Source organism: Ornithorhynchus anatinus, chromosome 2 (assembly GCF_004115215.2).
Source record: "Ornithorhynchus anatinus isolate Pmale09 chromosome 2, mOrnAna1.pri.v4, whole genome shotgun sequence".
Lineage (NCBI taxonomy): Eukaryota > Metazoa > Chordata > Mammalia > Monotremata > Ornithorhynchidae > Ornithorhynchus > Ornithorhynchus anatinus.
The window spans coordinates 158745401-158753998 of record NC_041729.1 but is presented as its reverse complement, the minus strand read 5'-3'; the positions used below and the strand labels follow the sequence as shown (position 1 = coordinate 158753998).

The window sequence follows — 8598 nt, the reverse complement described above, 5'->3', positions numbered from 1 at the left end:
ACAGAACAAGTCTATCAAATTTGTTGTATTTTACTCTCCTTAGGCACACAATAATTCATTCATTCAGTAGTATTTATTGAGCGCTTACTATGTGCAGAGCACTGTACTAAGCGCTTGGAATGAACAAGTCGGCAACAGATAGAGACGGTCTCTGCCGTTTGACGGGCTTACGGTCTAATCGGGGGAGACGGGTAGACGAGAACAGTGGCAATAAATAGAGTCAAGGGGAAGAACATCTCGTAAAGACAATGGCAACTAAATAGAATCGAGGCGATGTACGTTTCATTAACAAAATAAATACAAGCAGCATGGCCTAAGCAAAAAGACTAAGGGGCTGGTAGTCAGAAGAGTCAGAAGACCTGAGTTCTAAATCCAGCTCTGCCACTTACCTGCTGGATTACCTTGGGCAAGTCACTTAACATTTTCTTCATCTGCAAAGTAAGGGGGGTAATCAATACATGTCCTCCCTCCTACTCATATTGGGGACCCCATGAAGGACCCAATTATCTTTTATCTACCCCTCGCATTCAGTACAGCGCTTGGCATATAGTAAGTGTTAACAGATACCACAGATGTTATGGGAAGCAGCGTGGCTCAGTGGGAAAGAGCCTGGGCTTCGGAGTCAGAGGTCATGAGTTCGACTCCCGGCTCTGCCACTTGTCAGCTGGGCGACTGTCGGCAAGTCACTTAACTTCTCTGTGCCTCAGTTACCTCATCTGGAAACTGGAGATTAACTGTGAGCCTCACGTGGGACGACCTGATTACCCTGTATCTACCCCAGCGCTTCGAACAGTGCTCTGCACATAGTAAGCGCTTATCAAATGCCAACATTTTTTTATTACGAATAAGTTCAATTGATTGCCCCTCTCAGGGTCGCATCTGGAGAGCTTCGAGTACTCTACCGATTACGACTTTAGGAGGGAGAGTCGAGCAGAGGCCTACCCACTCCATTCCTAGCTTGGCCAGTGGCTAGCGAGTGGAAGGCCATCTGCTACAAGCCAAAACTCACCTATGCTGGCCAGCAGCTCCACGGGAGAGAGTCGAGAATGAAGATCAAAGCTGACTGAGCGGAAGGAAGCAATCGATTAGACTGTAAGCCCGTCGATTAGACCGTAAGCCCGTCAAACGGCAGGGACCGTCTCTATCTGTTGCCGACTTGTTCATTCCAAGTGCTTAGTACAGTGCTCTGCACATAGTAAGCGCTCAATAAATACTATTGAATGAATGAATGAAAGGTAAACTGCTTCTGTATTTTTACCAAGAAAACTCAATGGATACAGTGCAGGAATGATTGCAGATGGAGGTGGGGCATTCTGGGAGAGATCCGTCCATAGTGTCGCTCACTCCTCACTATAGACTTTAAAGCTGGCCGTTACCTTGACTCCTACCTCACCTCTCTTCTCCTTCTACATCCCAGCCCTCACGCTCAACTCTCTGGTGCTAACCGCCTCACTGGGCCTCATTCTCGCCTGTCCCGCCGTCGACCCCTGGCCCACGTCCTACCCCTGGCCTGGAATGCCCTCCCTTCTCAAATCTGCCAAACAATCACACTTCCCCCCCTTTAAAGCCCTACTGAAGGCTCACCTCCTCCAGGAGGCCTTCCCGGACTAAAGCCCTTTTCCTCTGCTCCCCCTCCCATCTCCATCTCCCCGTCTCCCTCCCTTTGCTCTACCCCTCTTCCCTCCACCACAGCATTTGGGTATGTATGTACATATATGCCAGCTGTGTGACTTTGGGCAAGTCACTTAGCTTCTCTGTGCCTCAGTTACCTCATCTGTAAAATGGGGATGAAAACTGTGACCCCCCCACCGTGGGGCAACCTGATCACCTTGTATCCCCCCAGCGCTTAGAACGGTGCTTGGCACATAGCAAGCGCTTAACCGACACCACCATTATTATGTATTTGTAATTCTATTTATTTCTAGAAATGCTATTGATGCCGGATGACTTGTTTTGATGCCCGTCTCCCCCGTTCTGGACTGTGAGCCTGTGGGCAGGGAATGTCTCTATTTGTTACTGAATTGTTCTTTAATAACGATGGTATTTGCTAAGCCCTTACTATGTGCCAAGCACTCTTCTAAGCACTGGGACAGACACAGGGAATCAGGTGGTCCCATGTAGGGCTCACAGTCTTAATCATCCTTTTACACGAGGTAACTGACGCACAGAGAAACGAAGTGACTTGCCCCAAATCACACAGCCGATAAGTGGCAGAGCCAGGATTAGAACCCATGACCTCTGACTCCCAAGCCTGGGCTCTTTCCAATAAGCCATGCTTTCCAAGCAGTGCCCTGCACACAGTAAGCAGCGTGGCTCAGTGGAAAGAGCACGGGCTTTGGAGTCAGGGCTCATGAGTTCGAATCCCAGCTCTGCCACTTGTCGGCTGTGTGACTGTGGGCAAGTCACTTCACTTCTCTGCGCCTCAGTTCCCTCATCTGGAAAATGGGGATTAAGACTGTGAGCCCCACGTGGGACAACCTGATTCCCCTATGTCTACCCCAGCGCTTAGAACAGTGCTCGGCACATAGTAAGCGCTTAACAAATACCAACATTATTATTCAATTGTACTTCTTGAGTCTTACTGTGTGCTGTGCACCATACTAAGCACTTGGAAAAGTTCAGTGCAACAATAATAATAATGTTGGTATTTGTTTAGCACTTACTATGTGCAGAGCACTGTTCTAAGCACTGGGGTAGATACACGGTAATCAGGTTGTCCCTCTTGAGGCTCACAGTTAATCCCCATTTTGCAGATGAGGTAACTGAGGCCCAGAGAAGTTAGGTCACTTGCCCACAGTCACACAGCTGACAAGTGGCAGAGCTGGGATTCAGACCTATGATCTCTGACTCCCAAGGTGAGGTTCTTTCCACTGAGCCACGCTTCCCTGCTCACAAGAGCTTACAGTCTAGAGTGGGGGAGATGGACATCACTAAAAATCAAGACGATGACAGATAGGTGCACAAGCGTAGTGGGGCTGGGAGGGAAGAAGAACAAAGGAAGCAAGTCAGGGTGTTGCAGAGGGGAGCGGGAGCTAAGGAAATGTTGGACATAGCCTGGGGAGGCTTCTTGGAGGAGATGTTCCTTCCGTAAGGCTTTGAAATAATAATAATGATAATGTTGGTATTTGTTAAGCGCTTACTATGTGCCGAGCACTGTTCTAAGCGCTGGGGTAGATACAGGGTGATCAGGTTGTCCCAGGTGAGGCTCACAGTTAATCCCCATTTTCCAGATGAGGTAACTGAGGCACAGAGAAGTGAAGTGACTTGCCCACAGTCACCCAGCTGACAAGTGGCATGGCTCAGCATTGTTGTCTGCCGGATTAGAGAAGCAGCTTGGCTCAGTGGAAAGAGCCGGGGCTTGGGAGTCAGAGGTCATGGGTTCGAATCCCGGCTCCGCCACTTGTCAGCTGGGTGACTGTGGGCAAGTCACTTCACTTCTCTGTGCCTCAGTTACCTCATCTGGAAAATGGGGATTAACTGTGAGCCTCACGTGGGACGACCTGATTACCCTATATCTACTCCGGCACTCAGAACAGTGTTCTGCAAATAGTAAGCACTTAACAAATACCAACGTTATTATTATTAGAGGAGAGAGGGCATTCTAGGCCAAAAGCAGGAGGTGGGCCAGGGGCCGGCAGCAAGACAGGAGAGATCGAGGCACAGTGAGAAAGTTAATGCTAGAGGACACAAGCATGGAGAGAAGTTACTGTCAAACTCAATTTGTCACAAGCCCCCTGTTTGTACCAACCAGGACCTTTCTGGACCAGGGGAGCCTCAGTGACGCACAGTACAGTTCAAACCACATCTCTGATCAGCAAGCTTACTGTGGAAAGCTTTTTTATTTAGTTTTACCAACACGTAAGGGAGTGACATATACATACACCAACACTCCCCAAAGACCCCATTCTGCTTCCAAGTGCTACTCCCCTCTCTTTTTCCCTGGGTACTTCTGCGTGTCTCAGTATGAGATGACCTCCTTTTATCTGCCTTAAGTATCACTACTGTGATCCTACATAGCAGTCATTGATCGGTCCAGGCCCATCACCAGGGAGAACAGGGTGAGAAAGCCACATCTCCTTCCGTGCTCCACCTGCCTTCAAGTAAAAACACAGTCTCTTCCTTGCCTCTGCCAGTCTCTTCCTTGCCTCTTCATGGAATCACAGATAGTCACTAACAAGGCAGCTTGTTGTGGGCTCACCGCACAACTTAAACATTTGTATCTCGTACCTAAAAGACCAGTTTCACGATTCTAAATTTTTACTTAGTCTTGCCAAGTTCACCTGAGGGATAAAGAAGGGAAGAGAACATAAGATAAAAGAAAACCTCACCTGAGCCTTCTTTTTTTTCTATCTCTTTTTTCCTGAGGAGTAGGGAAACATGGACTGAATGTTTTTGAGGAAAAATGATTTGGGCAGCAGAGTGAAGTATGGACTGGAGGCGGGTGAGACACGAGGCTGGGAGGTCAGCAAGGAGGCCGATACAGTGATTTAGGAGGGATAGGATGGATGCTTGGATTAATGTAGTAGCCATTTGGACGGAGAGGAAAGGGCAGATTTTAGCAATGTTGTAAAGGTTGAACCGACAGGATTGAATGACAGATTGAATGTGTGGGTTGAATGAGAGAGAGGAGTCAGAGATAATTGTGAATGCTCATGACAAGGTTTTGGAGACCTAAAGGTGATTAGGGATCTCTTCTGTGAATCAGCATTATACCATGGAATGGTATAAATACACCAAGTTACCTGCAAATGCTAAAGAAAGTCAAGGCTTTCTTTTGGTGGCAAATCATGTAATATTATCACTAAATTCTACAACCTAATCCCAACCCTGCCGCTGACCAGCTGTCAGCTTTGGGGAGTCACTTATCATTTCTCAGCCTCAATTTCTTCATCTGCAAAATAGGGATAAGATTCCTGCTGTCTCTACCTCCTAGATGGTGAGCCCCCGTGAAACGAGGATTGTGTCCTATCTGGTTTTTCATACCTACTTGAGTGCTTAATGAACACTGTGATGATTTTTATTATTTTTCTGCAAACAATAGGATGCATTTTAAAATTCTGCATTAGGGGATCAGAATCTTGAACTATTGGCAATGGACTTGTCATTTAGCATTGACAAAGTCTTCTCTTCTATCTTCAAGCAAGCCACTCCCACTAATTTTCCTGTCTATAGTGATTGATTTTGGTTGCGGCCAGTGAACAGGTCTTCTAATTCTGTTGTATGCTCTCAAGTGCTCAGTAGACTGTTCTGCACTTAGTAAATGCTCAGTAGGTACCACTGATTGACTGATTTCAGGACCTGAGGAGAGGCCCCAGCACCCCACATTAATTCCCTTCCCATTTTCAACAAACCTTACTGTCTGGAAATTCTTTCTTATGCCTCTTATCCTTCATGCTGAAGCTAAGACCCACTGCTCTTGATGGTGACCACAACATTAACTAAAGGCTCACTAATGCTAAACACTGTGCTAAGTGAAGCCCTGAAAAGCTAACTGACTTGCCCGAGGCCACACGGCTGGTAACTGGTACAGCGGGAGCTAGAATCCAAATTATGCATTTCATAATCTTCGTCCCAATCTCCTCTCTCTCCTACATGTTCCAAAAAACCTTCCCTCCCCTATATTCACTCTAGACCGTAAACTCATCTCTAGAATGTAAACTCGTTGTGGGCAGGGAATGTGTCTATTGTCATATGGTAGTCTCCCAAGCCCTTAGTACAGTGTTCTACACAGAGTAAGCGCTCAATAAATATGCCTGACTGAATGAAAGAATTCACATTATATCCTTCTGTTTCACAACAAAAGCTAATCTCCTTCACGTCTGAATCAATTCACCCATTTTCCCCCGCCTGTCCTCTCTACGATGATGTTGATATCCTCCAGAAGGGTTTGAGAGTTGGTTTTGACATGACTGATAGAAGCCAAGACTTCTGCTGGGTGTTAGGAGTGATTCTGATGGGCAGACACGAGATGAGAAAATAAAAAGGCTCAGAACCTTTGGGAATATTATCTGATCTACAGGTCAGCAGACAGGAGAAGAGGAATATAGGTGACTTCCAGAAAATACAATAAGCAAAAGATATTTACTTTTGTTGAACTGAACTTTGCACTAGTTGGAAAGACTCAAATATATAGGAGAATACCAATATCAGCGTGTAGATATCAGGCAAAAGACCTAAGAGGGAAAGAAAAATCTCAGAGAGAAAGCCTGAATCATGTTTTCCTCTTCACAATGACAATCTTAAAAATTCAGCGGACAGATTCAAAATATAAAGATTTGCCATCACCAAAATTGGGTAGCAGGTAGAATTGAAATCAGTGAATTACAGAAAATGTGAGATTCGTGCAAGATATTGGGAATACTCAGTTACCTTCAACATTTCCAGAAAATGTAAAATATATCCACTCTATTGTAGAAGATTGTAATATGAATGGAAATTTCTATTTCCTCTTTTCAGTAGAATATGGTGAAAGACAAGGAGGGATGACTCAAATAAGGAGTTCTTTGTATTTGTTGTGTGATCACTACAGTTGAATTAATTCCCCTCACTTGAGTGAAATACTCCTTAGGATTTTTGATTTCCGCTCCTCTGAGCTGCTGGATAGTGTTCCAGAGAGTGACCTCTTAGGTTTGAGGAAAGAGTTTAGTAGTGCTAACTCATTTTCCTTTATTGTTTTTAGGGAAAGAGACTTTATTCTGATTGCATACTCACTGAACTGCTAAAATATGGGTTTAGGCGAAACATCATTCTGAGTCCTGCAGCCACTGTTTTGTTCACAGCATGGTTTTTTACATCCAATTTTTCCTCCCCCTTAGACTGTGAGCCCCAACAGGGACAGGGACTATATCTGATCTAAATATTATTATTATTATTACTATTATTATTACATTAGTTGCATTTTACCTTCCCCAGTACCTACCATTGTTATATCTAGCATACCAGGCCCATCACCTACTTGGCATGTGGTAACAATAATGATGGCATTTGTTAAACACTTATTATGTGCCAAGCACTGTTCTAGGGAGTAGATACAAGGTAATCCCAACATCCCACGTGGGGCTCACAATCTCAATCCCCATTTTACAGATGAGGTAACTGAGGCCCAGAGAAGTGAAGTGACTTGCTCAAAGTCACACAGTTGACAAGTGGCGAAGCTGGGATCAGAACCCACAACTTCTGACTCCCATGCCCTTTATCTTTCCACTAAGCCACGCTGCTTTTCATGGTGAGCATGGTAAGTGTTTCATAAATTTAAGTAGTATTATAATTATTTATTGAGTTTTCAAAAAATTCCCAGAGACACATTAGCTAGTGGTAATTCTATTGCTATAGCTTGTATTAAAGCTCACAAATCTATAAGGATGAACGTGACGGCTGTCTGTCTTTGGCCGAGGCAAAATAAGTGCCCCAACAGGCATCCTTTATTTATACTCAAAAGTAGCCACCCCTCTGCCAGCAAGTTCCATTAAATGCGATTAACACAACACATCTCTCTTCACCTTCCATTTTTCATGGCAAGGTGATAAATGCTATCATTAGCACAATCTCTCTCAAAAGAGGTTAAACTCTAAAAGGATTTAATCTGTGATTCTAGGTGGACTGTTACTGCTCTCATCCCCAGCATCAAGGAACGTACATCAACTGAGTTTAAGATCAGGCTGTTGAACCAAGAATGCTCCTCTACTAAACCTGACTTGATTTCAGTACTTTGCCCAGTTTGAAACCTGAAGAGCAAAGACACTAACCTTTTCTGATTTTGCAAATCAATCCTATATAATCTTTAGCCTTGGACTTGAAATAGAAAAAAAAAATCGCCGCGATAACTGCATTTTTGGGGATATTCATTGAATGAAAACCCATTTCATTCTTTTTTTTTCCCCTCTTGATTATTTTCGGGTAGAGAGCTGAAATGATTGCCTCTATCTCCCAAGTCTAATAAAGCAATTTGGCTCTTTAATAGGCCTTGTTATCGTTGAAGACCAATGTCTTTCTATTATGATTTTTTGCATTAGTGGTACACTACCTGCTTGCTGAGTCATCAGCATGGAAACCAGAGGTTAATTCCCCTCCTACTCAATGAAGCCAATAATCAGCCATCAGAGGATGGCTTCTTTGCCATAAATTAGTCCTTACAAGCTATGGGACAGCACGCTGTCTCACTCAGTTTCATTCCCACCATCTGTCCACAAATTAAGACAAACTAAGAATATTAATGTGTTCCATTTCAAGAACTGTGCTGACAAACCCACACGGACACTTTTAAATGGCAATGAATAACTGAAACGTTTTACTAATATCCCGTCGAATCGTGGGTTGGAATTTGGCGAATTTCCTTTCCCTCCATGAACGTGAGGAAAATGTTTTTGACCAGATGTACAGTTAATGACCGTCGTAGCAGTCGTTGGCCCGAGCATCGCAGGAAAGGATTGGTTTCACCTTTGTCACAAGTTACATCGACTGGGTGGCGTCCACGTATATTCATTTTGTTAGAAGTTAGCTATGTTGACGGATTGTCTATGTCTAAGGGACGGGTGAGGGTAAATGACTTTTGAAGCAGAAATGAAGAGAAACAATCTCTTCTGAAACAATCTCCTCTCT

General features: G+C 44.4%; 1 non-coding gene across 1 annotated transcript; it reads left to right on the top strand.

Annotated features, from left to right (window-relative positions):
• Positions 1-861: 861 nt before the first annotated feature.
• On the top strand, positions 862-999 carry LOC114809432. Its single transcript, XR_003757217.1, has one exon. It is a non-coding gene; the product is annotated as a small nucleolar RNA SNORA7 (small nucleolar RNA).
• Positions 1000-8598: the final 7599 nt, after the last annotated feature.